Source organism: Natrix helvetica (genome assembly GCF_964273705.1).
Source record: "Natrix helvetica genome assembly, chromosome: 1".
NCBI lineage: Eukaryota > Metazoa > Chordata > Lepidosauria > Squamata > Natricidae > Natrix > Natrix helvetica.
The window spans coordinates 157597454-157614034 of NC_138548.1; the positions used below are offsets into that span (position 1 = coordinate 157597454).

The window sequence follows — 16581 nt, forward strand, 5'->3', positions numbered from 1 at the left end:
TATGGTGCTGGAGAAGACTCCTGTGAGTCCCTTGGACTGCAAGGCGATCAAACTAGTCAGTCCTAGAGGAGATCAACCCTGACTGCTCTTTGGAAGGCCAGATCCTGAGGATGAAACTCAAGTACTTTGGCCACCTAATGAGAAGGAAGGACTGACTAGAGAAGAGTCTAATGCTGGGAAAGATTGGGAAAGAAAAGAAGAAGGGGATGAGAGAGAACGAGGTGGTTGGATGGAGTTACTGAGGCAGTAGGTGTGAGCTTAAATGGACTCCAGAGGATGGTAGAGGACAGGAAGACCTGGAGGAATGTTGTCCATGGGTCACGATGGGTCGGACTTCGCAACTAACAACAAATATTAAATTCTGTAAAATGACTGCAATTGAAAGTTGACTTGACATTCATATACCATATAAGTTTTAATGTCTCTTTCACTTTTAAACCGATTAAGTCTTCTCATAAATATGTTGTAAAAAACGAAGAAAAAACCCTCCATGAATATGAACAGCCAGTCTCTCTATTAAAACTCTCTCATATTCTCAGTTGTTATTTATTGCTTTTTTCTGTTGGTAAAACAAGCTGATTGCTTTATAGTGAATTGGTCAGATTGGATACACATTTGAAGTGGCATGAAGAAAAACACAGCTGTAATTTTCCCTAATAAGCCTATAGCAATCTTCTCCAATCATGGCATTATTTCAGCATAATTTTTATTATCTTGCTTAGAAAGCCTATATTTTACTGATAATGATGGATGTCTTAATTGAACATACCTGGAAGATACCAGACTGGGGAAAAGCTGGGGTATATAGATTCTCTGAATTTATTTCTCAGGATATTTTTTTAAGCACAGCAGCCTGCCCTCTGGTGGATTACATTATCAAGATTTTGCAGTTGAGAATGGCCAACAGAAGGCTATAATTAAAAGTGAAAGGGTTTAATGAGTTTCTCCAAGATGGTCTGTTACACCCAGAATGCTGCAAGGACACCTGTCATTCTTTCCACCAAAAACCATGAAGTTTTCTTTGTCTTGTATTGCAACTCCTGCCAGTCATCATATCTCAGGTAGTTTTGCTGGCCCAGTGGGGGGAATATTTGACTGTAGATGGACTTCAAGGAACTACTCGTTTTCTATAGGAGAATTCTGCAGATTTCTTTTGTCTTTCATCCTTCAGTTCTGTTAGAGGTTCAATGTGGCCATTGCACAACTGAAGGCAGGGGCAGCAGCAATTGTCTTCAGATATGCAATAACACTGGCTGGGTTTATACCATTGTTTGCTGTGTATATGATTCCCTGAATAAGCTGTAGTAGCTTAAGCAAAAGTGAAACAGACCACATTATGGTTAGTGCAACATGAGACTCAGCTCTTCAGCATTGTTGTTGTTTTCCTCCTCCTCCTCCTCCTCCTCCTCCTCCTCCTCCTCCTCCTCCTCCTCCTCCTCCTCCTCCTCAATTTACCTCACTTCTCATCAATACGGTGCCACATAGAACTGATTGGCTCCTGCATGGGTGGCAAAGCCAGCCTCTGGTTCATATCACAGGGAAATTACAATGAAATGCATAGACATTGTGCTAAGCCATGATGCATAAGCATATTATGTGATTGGAAAACCATGGTTGGCTTGAGGTATTGTGGGAATCAAACCACTAAACCATGGCTAATACAAGCCATGGTTTAACTGGTATATTGATTATTTCTTTCTAAAAATTTGATGCAGGAAGTGACTGGTGAAGTTACTTTACATCCAACCAGTTCAAACTAGAGAAGGCATCACTACAGAATAAAATCCAAAGTGTATATGTAAGTCAAAATCGTGAGCATTGCAATCCAATTGTTTGTTGTGTTGTTGCTTCTTTTTGGTCCCTTTGGGGAGTTTTAAAAAGTCCTGACGTGGCTTTTAGTCCATTTCCTCCCAAATCTGAAGAAACTCTCAAAAGGAAGCACAAGGGAAGAACTTTTTCCTTGAGTAAGAAGCTGACTCCACGTTTGCTCCCTGGCTAGAGTTGTCCCTCTACTCAAAAGCTCCCCATCGGTCTTTTTTCCAACTGGGGGCGAATTGTTCTTTGTTTGAACTAATGTTGACCCACTGGGTGACCCAGTGAGCAGAAGCAGTTGCCAGTGCATATTAATAGCAGTGAAATTCATTCAGTGCTAGGAAAGAACCCCATGAGTGAATGTAAGTCCAGTTGGCAAGGTAAGATAAAATCTGAAATGGTGTTGGCTTTGCGGCAGCTGTCATTCCGTGACAATCGACTTTGTCCAATAGAAAGCAGGTGGTTCACACATATTGTTTTTAACTATATGGCATTTTAATTTTGCAAAGTCTCCCTGAAATAAATGGGACATTTGTGCTATTCATTGCAGGGCAGTTTAAAAAAAGAAATGCAAAGTCTCAATTTGAATATGCAGGGATATTACTTCCTATGTAGAAAATAGCAGCTGGTGAACCTGTTTATTCCCTTTGGCTGCAATTGCACACTACCCTAAAATATAACTAATTAACGTATTAATTAGGAGGTGATTACACAAATGTACTCAAAAGAAATACAAGTTAAAGCTTGTCTTGCTTAAGCGGGCCATTCTAATTGGTTGGTGTTGGAAGGCCTAATCTTCGTTATGTTTGAAAGTGTCCCCATTTGATATCTTGCCTTTCCTACATTCCGAATTCACATTTCTTTTATGAATAAAGAAAGGGATAAATCAGTTGTTACATTTGATATTAACATTTTATGACACTATAATTTGATATCATATGAAAATAATACCCATGCAGCTACTATTGTCTGGTACATTTTTATCAGCAATGATATAAGAGGAATTTATGCTCAGACCTTCCGGTGGCAGAGTAAAGCAGAGGTAGGTGTAACACAAAGGTTCTGAAGACACATAAGGAAGGTAAAGGTAAAGGTTCCCCTCACACATATGTGCTAGCTGTTCCCGACTCTAGGGGGTGGTGCTCATCTCTGTTTCAAAGCCAAAGACCCAGCGCTGTCCGAAGACGTCCCCGTGGTCATGTGGCCGGCATGACTAAACGCCAAAGGAACAAGGAACGCTGTTACCTTCCCACCAAAGGTGGTCCCTATTTTTCTACTTGCATTTTTACATGCTTTCGAACTGCTAGGTTGGCAGAAGCTGGGACAAGTAACGGGAGCTCACTGCGTTATGCAGCACTAGGGATTCAAACTGCCAAACTGCCAACCTCTCTGATCAATAAGCTCAGCGTCTTAGCCACTGAGCCACCTATGAGACACATAGGGTTCCCCAAAACTTTGAATACAGCCCCAACAGTGTTACAAATTTGCATCCTGTGGGTTTGTCAGTATCTGGCTGGGGAATTCTGGGAGTTGAAATCCTCCAGACTTAAAGTTGCCAAGGTTGGAGACTCTGGCTCTAGAGATCCCAGCTTGCGTTGAAAAGTATGAACATGCCTGGGATAGAAGTGAGTGCTCAAAGATGGCTTGTTTGTGTAAGTAAACTGCATGGTTGCCCAGGGCACCAAGTTAAACAGGGTGCCAATTTTTGAGAGGGGAAAAATACCCTGTCCTTAGGAAGCGGAGCACTGATTCCATGATTCAACTAATTTAGGACTATCACACGTTGTGCTTGGGGCAAAATGTCAAACCTGATAGGCACTGTTCTCATCACTACTAATGAATGCTGCATGTGGCACAATTGTCATTGAGAGCCTGATCTATACCTTCTCTGCATTGCTGAAAAGCACACTCCCTTTTTACAACCTTGTAAACCCTTAATTTGCGATAGAGTCGGGGTGACTGGATGGAGCGTTTACTGGCCAGATGCCCTTCCTGACTCCATGCAAAGTTTGCAGCAGATATTTTCCTTTGCGCCCTACAAAGAGAAAAAGCTGCTGCTATCTAGGATTGAACTCTCAACCTTCCAAGTGGGAGGCAAGTGTCTTCACCCCCAGACCACCACTCTGCTCTCTGTATTGCTAAAAAGCATTATGTGAAAAACCTGATTGATAAAACCCTGATGGGTGGCAGAGATGAATATCAATGGAGTTGTGAAGATCGACGCTTGCCATCTGGAATTCAGAAGGCCTAGGTGATAAAAAGCATGAATTAATAAATTAAATTAAAAATAAACATGTGTTTGCAAAACTAAGAGAGAAGGGGAGGAATGTAGAAGATTTAAAAGAAGGTCATTTGATCTTGTGGAGTTGATGACTACATGCAGTGAAGTGAAGATGTAAGCTTAATTATGAATGAAAGGGCTAAAATGTGTGGCAGAAAGTATGAATTGATATCACCTAGGTTGTTATGGGCATATGAAAGTATGAATTCATATTTGGGGGTTAATTGCTTGTTACACTCCAGTGAATGGTGATAATGGAATAACCAGAGATGTGTTTTTGGAAAAAAAGTGTGTAGTATTTTGAATGGAATAATCCAGGAGAAAGAAAATTATTCTGCATGAACAAAATGAGAAAATATAGAAAAAGAGATAGGTCATTTGGAGACCGAACAATGAGTAAGAATGATCAATGATAAATATTTGAATAGAAGATTTTCCTTTGGATTATGTGGTTTAAGAATGCATATTCATGCATATACTGTATACTACAAAGAAAGGCATATGAAGAGGATGATTGGTTTGATTGTGACAAAGGACTGAAATCACTGCTAAGATCACACTTGGAACACTAAGATACAAAAAAGATGTTGAGGCTCTAGAAAGAGTACGAAGTAGAGCAACTAAAATGATTGGGCACAGGAGGATAAAATTTACACTGAACAGTTGCAGGAACCAGCTATATCTAGAGTTTAGACCAGCGATGGCGAACCTTTTTTGGCTCGCTTGCCATAAGTGGGGGAAGCGTAGGGGGGGTCGTGCACGGGCGTGCTGCACTCATAATGCAATGCACGAGCTCCCCAGTGCACATGCGTGCATGACAGGGGCTCCCCTCCATTTTTTGCATGCTTTTTTCGCCTTCCCCAGGCTCCAGAGGCTTTATAGAAGCCTGGGGAGGGTAAAAACAGCCTCCCCCCCTGCCCAGAGGCCTTCCAGAGGCTTCAGGAGCTTCCCTGAAGCCTCCGGAGCGCAAAAAACCAGCCCTACGGGCAAACCGGAAGTTCAGGAATGGACTTCCATTTTGCTCGTAGGGCGGGTTTAAGCCCTCTGGAGTCTTTAGGGGCCTTCCAGAGGCTTCCCTGAAGGTTCTGGAAGACGGAAAATGGCCCTACAAGCAAACCAGATGTCCAGTTTGTCGGTTGGACCATTTTTAGTCCAAGGCCCCTGAAGGTTCCGGAGGGCTTAAACCGGCCCTACAAGCAAACCGGAAATCCATTCCTGAACTTCCGGCTTGCCTGTAGGGCCGATTTTCTGCGCTCTGGAGGCTTCAGGGAAGTTCTTGAAGCCTCCGGGGGGCCTTGGGGGGGGGCAGGAGAGGCTGTTTTCACCCTTCCCAGGCCCCTATAAAGCCTCTGGAGCCTGGGGAGGGTGAAAAATGGCCTCAAAAAAAAAAAGGCTACAATCAGCTGGCCAGCACGTGCATGTGTGCCCTGACAAATGGCTCCGCGTGCCACCTGTGGCATGGGTGCCATAGGTTTACCATCCCGGGTATAGACTAACAAAGAGAAGGGCTAGGTGACTTAATAGCAGTCTTCCAATATTTAAAGGGCTGCCACAGAGAGAAGGGGATCAACCTATTCTCCAAAGCACCTGAGGGCCAGAGAAGAAGTAACAGTTGAAAACTTAACAAAGAGAGATCCAACCTGGAACTAAGGAGAAATTTCTTGACAGTGAGAACAATTAATCAGAGGAATGGCTTGCTTCCAGAAGGTGTGGGTGCTCCATCATTGGTGATTTTTAAGAAGAGATTGGACAGACATTTGCCTGGAATGATGCAGTGTCTCCTGCTTGAGCAGGGGGTTGAATTAGAAGACCTCCAAGGTACCCTCCAACTCGGTTACTGTTATAATTAATGAAGAATACAAGTGTAATGAGAAGTTTTTAACAGGGCACTGACCACTGTTGCTATTGTAATATCAAAATTGGAACTTGAGAAAAAAAGGGAATATTAAAAAAAAAGGAAAGGAAAAAAGGGAAAGAGATGAGAAAGGGAAAATACGAATCCTGGATGAAAAAATATCACATGAGTTTACTTTCACAAAAGGTGAGGAAACGTAATATCTGAATGATTTTTTTTCAAAAATGTCTATGGAATGGAATGTATGAAAAAAGTTTGGTGGAATCATGAAAGATGATTTGGATGAGAAAAAAATGAGATTAGTATGCTGAGCACTGTAAATTGAGGCCGAGACAACATATAATATGTATAGAGAAGAAAAGTTAGCTGTAAAGATTTCAGTAAAAGAAAAAAAGAAGAATTAAGGAAGACATCATTTAACTGCAACTTATTATATATAGTATAGATCAATTCAAGCTATTTAGCTCTCATCAGCTAGCCATACCCTTACTGGGAATTGAACCTGGGCTGCATTACATATTAGGCAGTTGCATTAGCCATTAAGCCACAGCCTTAGCTGATAAAGGAGGAGACCCTGTGGCTTAGTGGCTAATACAACTGCCTAATATGTAATGCAGCCCAAGTTCAATTCCCAGTAAGGGTATGGCTAGTTGATGAGAGCTAAATAGCTTGAAATAGATCTATACTAGTCTCCCTTTATTTATTTATCAGCACAAATGTAACAAGGCAACATAAAAAAATGGCTTTCTGCCTGGATGGCTCCTAGGGTGAGCCGAAAGACAGAAAAGGGAAGCAGTATGTTCCCTTCCATATTTGGGCATACCAGGGGTTGTGACACAATACATTATATATATATATATATATACATATATATATATATATATTCTCCTTTGACTTTGTTGGAAGCCAGATGTGAAGTTTGCAAATGGTGATCATTTGACTGCAGAACACTGTGTATTGTAAATGTGCACCAGTTGCAAAATGCCAGAAGCATCATCACGTGACCATGGAAATTCCAGGATCAATCATAAAACTACTTTTCCTGCATTATCATAAATTTAAATGGCTGCTAAATAGGGCAGTCATTAACCAAGGGCTACCTATAATACATAGACAGTAACCCTATTAACTGTATTTCATTTCATTGAAAAGTAAACTAATTTTTTTATTTTATTTCTTAGATTTTTAAACCGCCCCCTCTCCCAAAAAGGGACTCGGGGCGGTGTACAGTCAGTGCATAAAATACAGATATAACAATAAAATACATTTAAAATACATTAGAGGGGGAGATAGACTGTACAAGAAATAAATACCTAAAAACATCCCAATTAAAACCCCAAACCCAATTAAAATAAATCCCCGGGAGGTAAAACTAAGAAAGTGCCAAGCCAGCTGATTGAAATAGGTGAGTCTTTAACTTTTGACGGAAGGAACGGAGGTCAGTGGTAGTTCGAATATCAGGGGGGAGGTCGTTCCAGAGGGTTGGGCCCATCACAGAGAAGGACCTACTCCTAGGTGTCGCCCGCTGGCATTGCCTAGCGGACGGCACCAGGAGGAGCCCCTCCCTGTGTGAGCGGATAGGTCGCAGGGACGAGTGTGGTAGGATGCGATCCTGCAGATAACTTAAATCAATTTATTTTTTTCCCCTGACTTCAGCCACTTTGAGGAATGTGATTTTATTTATTTATTTATTATTCGTATTTATAGACCGCCCCCTCTCCCGAAAGGGACTCGGGGCGGTGTGATCCTAATTTAACAGTCAAAGGCAAAATGGGTCGAAAAGGTTGCATGCCTTGGGGCAAAGTATCTTAAGTCAAGTGTCCACATTCAGGATGCAGGAAGTGGGGGAGCAAGAGTAGTATAGTATATACTATAAGTAGTATAAATAGAAATAGATTTGCTTTTTAAAATAAAGTAGACATAGATCAAACTGCATTGAGGACAGCCCTCTGTTTGAGGGAATTTATTGAGAGCCGAGGTGGTGCAGTGGTTAGAATGCAGTATTGCAGGCTACTTCTGCTGATTGCCGGCTACCAGAAGTTTGGCAGTTCGAATCTCATCAGCTGAAGATTGACTCGGCCTTCCTTCCTTCCAAGGTTAGTTAAATGAGGGCCCAAATCTGTAAACCACTTAGAGAGGGCTGTAAAGTACTGTGAAGCGGTATATAAGCCTAAGTGCTATTGCTATTTAGAGCTGGAGATAGTCAGTGGTTTCTTAGTGGAATGAAACTCCCTGCCCCAGCTCTTAAAGAGGTCTGTGATGGAGGGTTTTCTTCTTTTCTTTCATAATGCCAGAATTGAAATAGCAGAAAAAGCGAGCACTTCTTTCTGGATGATCCTATGAAATGTACTGCCATAAGACATTCATTAACTTATAGGTAATTTTTAAAAGTTAGATTCCTAAAGGAAGGTGCAATTAGCTGCAGTTATCAAGCTTTATATCCCCTCCGCTCACCTGACCCAAAGACCAGGGATGTTTGGGAGGAATCATTTCAATGGAGGGAAAACCATCTGTATACTATCTCCCACAAAGGTACAGTATAAACCAGGGGTATAAAACTCAAGGCCTGGGGGCCGGATCTGGCCCGTGTGGTGCTTAGATCTGGCCTGCGGGGGCCGCACTAGAAACAGCAAAGGACTGGCTCGCAGTCAGTCAGTGGAAATGGAGCTTGGGAGGGCTGCATATGGCCTGCAAAATTTGGAGCATGTGGCCCTTCCAAGCTCCATTTTCACTGGCAAAAGGCGGCAGGAGACCGTCGCAGCTGAAAATGGAGCTCTGGAGTACGTCTTCACTGGCTGAGCTATTGGGCCACCACAGACGCCCACGACACAAGTGACGTCAAGCTGGCCATGCCCATCCTGGCCCCCGACGTCAAACACAATCCTGATGCGGCCCTCAATGAAATCAAGTTTGATACCCCTGGTATACACGATCATTTGCAGCTTATGATTCCATGTATACACTGCATACCGTATTTTAGAGATCCTTGTTTCTGCTTTAGTTTTCCATTTGCTCAGCATTCAGTTTCAAAGGTCGTTCTCCCTCCCCCCCTTTCTCCATGGAACAAGTGTTTTTGGATATGGGGTAGTGGTTTTGTCAGTTCCAATATATGACCAAAATCCTATTGGATTGTTCAGACATAATACTAACCTATAAGACGTTTTTTTACAATTCTGAATTGATGTAATCTTTGAAGCGGGCCACTATGATTGACTCAACAGATTGTGATTGCATTATGCAACATTGCTTAGCACAACAGAATAGGTACGACCTATAGCCGGAAAACCAATTCCAAGCCATGTTTTTTTCAATCTTGCTTTGCTATTGCGTCACAGACCCAATTTATGAATGGACACAGGTGTGCTTTGATTTTACAAATGGTTATTGTGTGGAGTGATCGTTGATTGGCGGTTCTCTTTTATCACTCAGCCTCCTGCTTGCTGGCTTCTTGTGACTTTTTTTGGGTTTTCATTCCTTCTCTCTTTTTCTCGTACTCCTTCTCTCTCCCTCCCTCCCTCCCTCCCTCTGTGGCTTTTCTCCATCATAAACATTTCCCACAAGATGCTGTTTTCAGCAAACAGATCCTGTTCCTGAATCTAACAGATGATTCAGGAAAAGGACAAAAATTGTGGAACAGGGATTCAGTCGTATTGTGATGGGGCTTTATTCTTCTTGAAAAAGAAGCTACTTGTGGATTCATAGTTAGATGCTGACCATATGGCCTGAGCACTCCAGGGTCTTTCCTGGCTGTCCCTGGCTCAGAGCAACATACAGATAGTCCTCAATTTACAACAGTTCATTGAGTGACCATTCAAAGTTACAACGGCACTGAAAAAAGTGACTTATGACCATTTTTCACACTTACAACTGTTACAGCATCCCCATGGTCAGGTGATCAAAATTCAGATGCTTGGCGGCTGGTTCAGGTTTATGATGGTTGTGGGGTCCTGGGGATCATGGGATCCCCTTTTGGGATCTTCTGACAAGTAAAGTGAATGGGTTATTAATTTACCAACTACAATCATTCGCTTAACGACGACAAGAACAATAGTGAAATGGGGCAAAACTCACTTAACAACATAAATGTTGGGCTCAATTGTGGTTGTAAGTTGAGGACTACCTGTACAGCAGTGGCCCCCAACCTTTCGGGCATCAGGGACTGATTCTGTGGAGAGACGTTTTCCCGCAGACCAGAGGGAGGCGTGGTTTCGTGTGCTGGCTGCATCCCGTGGATGGGGCTTTGCTTGTTTAGAATCACGGCATGCCCAGTTTCTGACACGCCGTGGACTAATGCTGGTTCATGGATTGGGGTTTGGGACCCCTGCTGTGGAGTGCTGACAAGGTCAGCTCCAGGAGCAGTAACAGAATCATACTCCCATCAAAATGATATCAATGCCATGGATTTTACCTTTGAACAATGTATTGATATATCTGTTGACTGCAGTGGTGGGCTGCTGCCGGTTCGGACCGGTTCAGGCGAACCGGTAGTTCTGACCAGCTGCTGAGCCTGCCCTGACGCTATCACATCCTATATCCGTAATGGCGAACCTATGGCACATGTGCCCAAAGTGGCACTACAAAGCCATGTTGCCGAGCACTCACGGCCTGTTTCTCTTCCGGGTTTCTGGCGTGCATACGTGCGTGATGATCAGCTGTCCTTCAAACGTGCAGTAGTGCTGAAAACTGGTGTGTGCGTGCGCACCGGCCAGTTGATTGTCGGGTGCGCATGTGTGCCAGAACCCAGAAGTTTGGCTTTTCCGGAGCATGATCCCTTTGCCCGCATGGCAGTGCTGAAAATCAGCTTGCACATTCATGCCGGTGAGCTGATCATGTGCTGAGCATGTGCACTAGAACCCAGAAGTTTGGCTTTTCCAGAGCGTGGCCCTGACAAGTGCGTGTTTCCACACGATCTTTTCAACACCCAGTGCCGAAAAGGTGCGCCATCACTGTCCTATATATTCACCGGGTTTTTGATGCCGTGCACATGTGCAGAAGGGTGCGCATGCTCACATTTTGGGTTCTGGCGAACCGGTTGTTACAGTGTGTGACGCCTACCTCTGGTTGACTTAAACACAACAGTAAAGATATCAGAGGGATTTACTTAGGAACCAATTCTATCCTGTAATTGCTGTACCAATTTTGGAGGTTATTTATGATTATTATTCACTGTAGATTATTAGGTTTACAGGTTTAAAAGGCTTTGGTTCACCTCCTTCTTCCAAAACCATCCTGCCCTTGATAAGAAAGAGGCCCTACTTTGTGTTCTCGTAAGAGTTGGATACAGCATGCTTTCCCAGTGGCTGCACTGAGAACCCCTTCACTATTATTGGCATAACTATTTGAAACCACAAGGATATGATGTGTCATGATGTCTTCTTGCAAATGAGGAAAATTACGGAGCTCAGCAGCCTGTTTTCGCTGGTAGAGTGCTCGGACCTTCACAGGCGCCTCCGATATGAGTGACATTGAGCTGGCCACGCCCGCCTTGGCCACGCCCACCCCATCCCCCCAAGGTCAAACACAACCCTGATGCGGCCCTCAATGAAATTGAGCTTGGCACCCCGTCCTAAACAATTAAAACGATGTTGTGGTGCCTGCTTGTGTAATTATTGCTAACTCTGTGCTGTGCAGTTTGTGTGATGACCACTATGTGGCACTGCAGCCTTGGCAACTGAAACCAGAAAATTGTCTGCATTGAGAATTACTTAAAAAAAAACAAAACCAACCAGGATAATTTATTCAAAATATGCAAATTATAAACAACGGAACCTATTGTCTCTGATTGTTGATTCCTCTAAGTAGTTTTGTGACTGATACCAACTGTTTAATTTCATGGTTTTTTAAAAAAATATATGTTTAACCTTTTAAATTAGAAATGCAAAAAAAAAAAAAAAAGTTTCTGGGACTGCAGGCAGTGCATATATTTTCCATTGAATTATGGTCTCACATTTTTGAATTGACATGATTGTTTATAGGAAAAGTTTCCCATATTTCTAGTTAATATGAGAAAACTTTAGAAATGAATTTGGGAGAAAACTGTGTTTGTGTGCGCATGTGTATTTACAATTAATTTTTCCATTGAGCTGAATGAAGTCTTTATCTTCGCATAAAACTTCAATAGGCTTACTGTTTATTTATTTATTTTTACTCTGGCACTATTATAGAGACCTTTGATGGCTCACATGTGTTATCTGGAACATAATAAAACATTGGACTATAAAAACAAATAATCACACTATAATCAGTCGATCTGATAGCTTTTTAAAAAGATAACTTTATTAGCTTTTTTTTAGTAGATAAAAACTAACAAAAATGAATAATTAAGTAGGAAAAAAGTAAACAATGTAAGAAGGAACAAAAACAAAACTTCAGAAAGAAAAAGAAATACAGAGAAACCATTTCTGATTTACAACAGATGTAAATAAAGATTTATGTTGAACTCTTAATAGAAAAAGAGAATAACTTTTTTGAAACCTTCCCTTTGATTGGGAAGGAGGAATAGCTTGAAAAACAAAAACTGATCTAAGCTAAGGCTGATTATAATACATGTGTTTCAGTGGTGGGTTGCAGGAGGTATGCCCCGGTACGGGCGTACTGGAGCCTGTCCAGAGCACCGGGTACAGTTCCAGTATGGTGCTCCGGAGGGCCCACCTGCCCACCCTCGCTCCTTACCTGTCCTTTAAAGCCTTCGGCTCTTCCGTGCACACGCATGGGGCTTATACCACCTGTGCGATGCTCCACTGAGCAGCTGGAGCATTGCGGAGGCTTGCAGAGGCGTTGCTGGAAGGTAAGATGCATGCGCACACTGCGCATGTGTGCACATGCGCTGCGGCCATTCATGTGGAGGATGCCAGGCCCTGTTGCAACCGTACCAGTTGCAACGGGATCCGGAACCCACCACTGGTGTGTTTCCTAATACCCCTTTTGTGCAGGAAATAAGAGTCTTTCCAAGGCAGCTTTAATATCTGGTGGGTATATGGATATATCCTTGATGTTTTCTTTGTCATTTATTTATTGTCATCTAACCAATTTCATTGTATTTAAGTACAATGACAATAAAGATTATACTTACACTTTCTGCTGTTTTACTTCAATTGGCCTTCCATTTTCACCAGCCCCACCTACTACAGTGGCAGAGATTGTAGTTGCTGAAGTTCAAAATATCAGGAGAGCATCAGGTTACCCACCCCTACATGTTGATTTAAATGTTGTGCATTACATATGTAGAATTTCAACTCAGATTTACAGAGTTGGAAGGGACCTTATAGGTCAGTGATGGCGAACCTTTTTTGGCTCACGTGCCACAAGTGGGGGGAGCGCAGGGGGGTCGAGTGCGGGCGTGCCGCACCCATAATGCAATGCACGACCCCCCCCAGTGTGCATGCGCGCACAACACGCGACCCCCCCATTTTTACATTTTTTTGCCCTCCCCAGGCTCCAGGGGCTTTATAGGAGCCTGGGGAGGGCAAAAAGAGCCTCCCCCGACCCCCCGGAGGCCCTCCGGAGGCTTCAGGGACTGTCCGGAGGCTTCCCTGAAGCCTTCGGAGCGCTTAAAACCACCCTCCGAGCAAACCGGAAGTGACTTCCGGGTTGCTCGGAGGGTGGTTTTAAGCGCTCCGAAGGCATCAGGGAAGCCTCGGACGGTCCCGGAAGCCTTCGGAGCGCTTAACCCGGAAGTCACTTCTGGTTTGCTCGGAGGGTGGTTTTAAGCGTTCCGAAGGCTTCAGGGAAGGTCCCTGAAGCCTCCCGGGGGGGCGGGGGAGGCTCTTTTCACCCCCCCCAGGCTCCTATAAAGCCTCTGGACCCTGGGGAAAGCAAAAAATAGCTTTTAAAAAGGTGAACTCAGCTGGCCAGCGCGCGCATGCGCGCTGGCCAGCTAACAGGGCAGCGCCTCGCGTGCCGTTACAAATGGCTCCATGTGCCACTTGTGGCACGCGTGCTATAGGTTCGCCATCACGGTTATAGGTCATCTATTCCAACCCTCGCTCAAGCAGGAGACCCTACACCATTTCTGACAAATGACAATCCAATCTCTTCTTGAAAGCCTCCAGTGATGAAGCCCCCAGAACTTCCGAAGGCAACTTCTGTTCCATGGGTTGATTGCTCTCACTATCAGAAAGTTCCTCCTTATTTCTAGGTTGAATCTCTCCTTGGTGAGTTTCCATCCATTATTCCTTGTCTGGCCCTCAGGTGCTTTGGAAAATAGCTTGACTGCCTCCTCTCTGTGGCAGCCCCTCAAATATTGGAACAATGCTATCATGTCTCCCCTGGTCCTTTTCTTCACTAGACTAGCCATGCCCAGTACCTGCAATCGTTCTTCATATGTTTTAGCCTCCAGTCCTCTAATCATCCTGGTTGCTCTCCTCTGCACTTTTTAAAGAGTCTCAACATCTTTTAAAATTATTTTCGCAGTAGGTACTCAATACTATTATTCTTGTATAAATTGACAGGAGGTTACCTAGGGCTGTTGCTGTTCGTGATATCTGAATATATAGCATAGATCAAGACAAGACTTCATTTTATGAAGAACAGGTCTGCTGGTAGTGATCAGTCATGTTTTCAAGTCTCTGAGGACAAACAAGAACAAAAAAAAATGTCATCCTTACCCTCAAAGTGTAAGCTCCCTAAATTGACTGAATTATTCTAAAAATAAAATGCTTGCTTTCTGTTCTTATGCTTTTGATACTTATAATTGTGAGTCTATTGAAATGAATTTTAAAAAGTTCAAGCTGCTCTAAAATATCCTTTGATAATGTAGAGATGATACTTTGTAGTAGGAGCTAATAGTTAGAATTATGAATGTTACTATTCAGGCATTTCAGGAATGTTCTGTAAAAGAAAAAAAAGATTTTTCTCTACCCCAGCTCCTCAGCTAGACATTATGTGTAAAAAGAAAAAAGAAAAAAAAGGACCACTCTTAAAATACCTATGATTAAGCTGAAATAAAGAGAGGCATCGTTTGGTTACTTGGTAAATCATGGTTCTATATATGAGTTTGGCTATATGTCCTCTTCTGTCTAGTTGTCATGGCCATTGCTATAGATTAGAAGTTGGAGTTTGTCATCCAACGCTTATAAGGGGCCTGGAGAAATAGGTTGGGGAAACTAACAGCATTTTGTGGAACTGATTTATTCTTCAGAAGCCGCATACAGGAGTCGGTCACTCTCTCTTGGAATTTTAAAAATTGTTCCTCCTCTAATATTCTTCCCGGGTTCTTGTTCGGGGTAGTGAATGTGTATCAAAGTATATATTAGGGGCTCTGTACACCTTTTGAAAATGATTCAGAAAATTATTTCAGATCTTGGATGAGCAGAGACCCACTATTTAGCTGAGTGGTGGAATTCAGATGGTTTGGACCGGTTTGGGCACCAGTAGTGGTGACCTGTGGATGTGCCCCAGCGCTCTGCCATCCTCTTTAGCCATGTTTTCTAAGCCCCATGCATGAGTGCAAGTCGCACATGTGAGGAAAGTGCAGGTGCAGAAAGCATGCTCAGGAAGTGCATGCTCACAGTTTCAGTGCGTGGCAAACCAGTGAAATTATGTGAAACCCACCTCTGGTTTAGCTGTTCACTAAAACAGCCTGACCTTTTCCAGATTTCCACACAACCATGGAATTGGCTGCTTTGAAAGCCACATTAGGTTTCATGAGTTGACACCTTTCACAGAAGCTGGGGAAAGGTTGGGCTGCCCCAGTGAATAGAAGGTAAGTGACGTGTTTACACAAAGTCCAGAGCACTTCTTAGAAGCCATTTTTGAATTATACACTACCCAATGAAGATAATGGGTTAAGTCTAAAGTTTTTGAATGGGTTCCCCTAAACAATTTCAAGCCTCAGTACTCTATAATAAAGAGAAGGGAGGGAAAAAATCAGTTACACTAGATCCAATTCTTCCAACCCCGGATGAATTTGATAAATACCTATAATCATGGTTTATGAAAACACTAATATGAAAATATGGACATAGAGCAGGGATAGAGAATATCTCCATCTGTAGCAACACAGCATTTTCCTGTAATAGATTAGTTCCCTTGTAGATCTGCTTCTTATAGACTCAACATCTGAACGTAATGGGGATTATTAAAATATGTTTAAAAGAAGGCTGCTTCATCATAGAGAATTACCAGGCAGGTACAGTTCCAAATCCACATTGATAACAGATTCAGAGCAGAGAATTTGGGAATCAAGGCAAAGAATCTGGAAATCTTTCTCGAAATCTGGTAAATCACTTTGAAGACTACCAAGCAGGACTTTATGGTCACACTGTGGCTATGATTACATAGTATACTTGGTTAACATAGTATATCATGATTAACTCTGGTATCTTGCTGAATTAAACCAATTGGTTGGTTTGCACCATAGACTGAATCACAAACCACCAACCAACTTTTAGTGTAATGTCTTAAGAGTCCAGTTTAAAGTGTTTCCTGCAGGTAAAGAAGAGATGCTTGAAATTGTAAAGCTACATGTGGATGTTTCTACTTCACCACAAGCATCTGAGCAGCGGACAGAACTGGTGTTCTTGTCTGGCCTGGGAGGTTAAGCTGGGTCAAGACTGATTAGCACTTGGACTCTCCTATTAGACATTTTGACAGCATTGAGTACCAGTCATCTTGATGTCTTTAACAGATTAAC

At 42.8% G+C, this 16581-nt stretch overlaps 1 protein-coding gene across 6 annotated transcripts in view; it reads left to right on the forward strand.

Moving 5' to 3' along the window:
* Positions 1 to 940: 940 nt before the first annotated feature.
* Positions 941 to 16581, forward strand: part of SLC4A10 (solute carrier family 4 member 10) — a 240184-nt gene continuing 224543 nt past the window's right edge. Inside the window, exon 1 of one of the 6 annotated variants that reach the window (XM_081943648.1) lies at positions 941 to 1061. The gene's annotated coding sequence lies outside the window, so the exon portion shown is untranslated. Of the gene's footprint in view, positions 1062 to 1747; positions 1799 to 1974; positions 2193 to 16581 lie in introns of those variants that run through there. The other 5 variants (XM_081943642.1, XM_081943641.1, XM_081943649.1 and 2 more) reach the window with 5 other exon arrangements.